This window comes from Palaemon carinicauda, chromosome 30 (assembly GCF_036898095.1).
Source record: "Palaemon carinicauda isolate YSFRI2023 chromosome 30, ASM3689809v2, whole genome shotgun sequence".
NCBI classification, from domain to species: domain Eukaryota; kingdom Metazoa; phylum Arthropoda; class Malacostraca; order Decapoda; family Palaemonidae; genus Palaemon; species Palaemon carinicauda.
In genome coordinates, this window is record NC_090754.1 from 41,423,818 (window position 1) to 41,427,861 (window position 4,044).

The 4,044-nt window shown below is 39.7% G+C and overlaps 1 long non-coding RNA gene across 1 annotated transcript in view; it reads left to right on the forward strand.

Annotated features, from left to right (window-relative positions):
• The first annotated feature begins 3,228 nt into the window (after window positions 1-3,228).
• The window catches only part of LOC137623762 (uncharacterized), a 15,224-nt gene continuing 14,408 nt past the window's right edge, over window positions 3,229-4,044 (forward strand). The window contains exon 1 of the long non-coding RNA XR_011040626.1: window positions 3,229-3,505. This is a non-coding gene — a long non-coding RNA (uncharacterized lncRNA). The remainder of the gene's footprint in view (window positions 3,506-4,044) is intronic.

Below are 4,044 nucleotides of genomic sequence, written 5' to 3' on the forward strand. Positions count from 1 at the left end.
ACTAGAAGAAAATAGAATGGATGCCGGGATAAGAGTGTACACAACCCCCCAAGCCCGGCAACCGAAAGAGTGCATATAAGGAAGGGGAGAAACTTAATTCAGGCTTCCTTGACCAATGCCGTCCGGCTCTGCCGGCCGGCATGGATGAGGGACCAAGAGAGGTTCGGGCAGCACTCGAAAACATAAGACCCTTGCCCTCCAGCGTCTCTGCCGGCCGGCAATGGGCTTAGTCAATCCATATCCCAACCTATACTAGGTCCAGAAGTAGAATGACATATGGTACAGTAAAACCCCTGCCGGCCAGCTCTGCCGGCCGGCAAGGTACAGTACAGTAATGGCTAGGCCATTACGGAGATAGAGGGGGAAGGGACAAGAGGGTCCTGCCAACCTTGCTTTAGTGACAGATCACCCGCAGCCAAGAACTCTGTCTTAGCCTAAGGGAGATCTAAGGGAAAGTGCCAGCGCAGTAGTATAATACCTGCCAGCTTCCAGAGCACCAAAGCAAAGAAGGCGTTGCAACTCCCAAGGGAAGATTTATCCTCCCCGAGAACAGCAACAGGACTTAGTCTGGTCGATCACACAAGAAGGAATCATAACTACAGAAACCTTCGACAGTGACCTAAGGGAGCTCAGCTCCCTTTGTAAGTGTTAGGTCAGCGAGGGAGACTCTGCCCCAAGCCAAACAACACGGACTCAGACTAAAAACTCTGTTGTTCTGTCCCTCTTTGAACCAGACTCAGCAGGAACAGGAAGGTACAGTAACACCCTAGTATAGTTTTATCGAAAATAAATTCGGAAAAAACCACTTAGGGATAAGCCCAAGGCTTAAACAGAGGGAAAGGGATTGCATACCTTCTCCGAAGAAAAGAAAGCAACCGGGGAGTATGATAAAGTATACTAAGGCTCCATAAGCAATTAGCCTAGGCACCAAGAGAATCGATTACCTAATTCACCGAAACTCTCACGTATACAATCTTGGAAATATTCCACACAGTCTAAAATGTATAAAATAGCCTAAAGCTTCAATAAAATTTTAATTACACTCGGAAAAACCATAATCATGCATTAAGTACTAGGACCAAACGACTAGGCTACATGGCCTAGCGTAGGCCAGAATGGCGAATACTTCGCCAAATAATACTAAGCACGAAAGGAAATCCTATGTAAAGCTAAATAGCTAAATTTTATTAAGCAAAACAACCAGGAATGTCACTCTGACTAACTAATTTATACCTAGCGAGTGACAGTGTCCAGGACACCTCTGGTAGGCTACGGCTCTTGTATCAAAGATTAATCCTATTAATCACTCAAAATTTTACCAAGAGCCTACATTTATACATAACAGACACTATACTCAACTTATCCGAGGTCAACGAAGACGAAGAAGCCATGAAAAGCTGAATAAATCCAAGATTTGCGAGAAAAACAGGAAAAAACACCGAGTTGTTAAGCTACGCAAAAAGGAAATGAGATGGCGCCAGGATTGGCGCCAGGCACGCATACGAATCGGGGGATAGGGAAGCCTTGGGAGCGGCTCCCCTTTTTCTTTCCCGAATTCGTATCTCGTCAATCTCCCTCCTACGAGACGAATCTCTATTCAGGTCGTAGATTGCCATGTGACGTGTCTAGAATACGTCCTCTGATATGTCGCGATATCCCTTTCACGAGGGATACTCGCTCCAGGAGTTAGAATTCTGGTACCTTAAGGTAAATTCTCTGGGAATATCGCCGTAGTTTGTAATATACCCTAGGAAGCTACCCTATAGGAACTTCCATCAGGACGACATGGCTTGAGCCCAAAAATATATATATATATATATACTGTGTATATATATATATATATATATACATACAGTATATATATATATATATATATATACTGTATACATACATATATATATATATATATATAATTCTTTCCTGTCACGCTGAGCGGCACTGCGAGACGTATAACTACTAGGTCTCTCTCCTTCCCTCAGATAAGGGGAGAGGAGTAGTCATACCCTGACGACAAGGGGTTCCCCGAGAGGTACACTCCGAAACCACAGAAATACGGAGTGGGTGAGATGGGTTAAATCTGTGCGGGCGTGTGAGCATATCTTTCTAAATATTCAGTCGTCATTTTGACGGGTCACATACACGTCTTGATATATAAATGATTTCTGACCATTAGTGATAAATTTCATCAGAATAGAAACGACAATTATTACCCAAGATCTTTCTTATGTAACAATAACATATTCGCGCGTACCACATTTCCTCTCATTTTCTAATCGTTATTTTGACATTCGTGTTTTGCATGCAAAATGTGAAAGGGAAGAACAATGCCTTTGGATCTTCGGTGCAAATGCAAGATTCTGTATGACAATAAGGTTTTTTTTTATAACCATATTTCAGTGTTAAAAAAATATCATCTCACAATCTGCATTGAGAAGACACTTCAATATATATATATATATATATATTTATATATATATATATATATATATATACTTTACAACATATTTGCATGCATAGGTAGATATATAGATTAAATAGATAGATACAGTCAAAATATAATATATAAATACATGTACACAAAGACACACACATATATACTATATATGCATATATACATTTATATATATATATATATATATATAAATATATATATATATATATATACATATATATATATATATATATATAAATATATATACATATATATAAATATATATACATATATATATATATATATATATATGATGTACGACACAGCTTACTGTTTTAAAAGGCGAATACAGTAAAAATGGGGGAAAATCGTGTGGCAACGTTGGGGGAGAATTGACCGAATTTGTCTATGGCATGTGGCGTCACAATGATTTGGGTCATTCTCAATGGAGAGGAATTGGGAGGTGGTGGAGGAGGAAGAGAAGGGAGAGTAACTACCAGGTGTTGAAGCAAGTCGTAATCCAAGTGTAACGAGAGATGATCTGCCGGAAATGGCGCGGGGAAAAAGAGACCATCGCGGATAACATCGTGGATAACATCGCGGATAACAACAGTCCAAAGTGAAAATGCCCGTATCATCCTCGCATCTTGCATTGTTACGTAACTTCCATCCCCTCCTCTCGGTAACGCGAGAGTGAAAGGAAGACGATTCTCTGACGGAAAGTAGAGAAAAAAAGAAGTAAAAGTTCTACCTAATAGAGACGGACCAAGCGCCGTCCATTAGGAAGTTCAATCGGGTCTGGATATCGCATCTGAGAGGGTCTGTCTGGAAAAGTCTGCTACCGGTGATTTTTTTTAATCACAAGTGCTGATCTGGATCGTGTTATTTGCATTGTCGCTTCGATAATGGTCAAAATATTCCCGGCAATTCTTCTTAGCGCATGTCTAAGTGATTTCAAGAAATCTGGATTGAGAACGAGGAGTAGACTGTTGATTGGACCATTTACAAAAAATCCCACCAATTATAAAGAAGATTATGTCTGGAGGCAGATCATTCTTGTGGATATCTGGATTAGTGAGTTCTGCAGTTTTCTTTTATTTTGTTGAGTTTCATATATTCATTACTTTATGTTCTTTGAGGCTTGAAACAGACAAAAACATACTCTTACAATATTATTAGTCAAAAGCTGGAGGGGGATATTCATTAATATCAATTATAAACGAGGTATTTGAATAGCTAATTTGAATCAACATCTTCATCCATATTGTATGTGAGGTGTCTTAAGATGAGCAATCCTGGGGTTTATCCAGGAGAGGTAATTTCTTAATATACATCGTAAGAAACATTGAAGCCCAATATTTTGCTCATTTTCAAAATTGGAATTGATAGACAAGACTATCCTCAATTTTTTTTAATGAGGCGCATTTGCACTGGCTCGCAGCGGTGCCCTTTTAGCTCGCAATAGGTTCCTGATCGCTGATTGGTTAGAGTCATCTTGTCCAACCAATCAGCGATCAGGAAACTCTTCCGAGATAAAAGGACACCCCTGCAAGTCGGTGCAAATCTGCCTCACTAAAAAGAATTGACTTTTTTTTATAGTGTTTTGTTCAGTA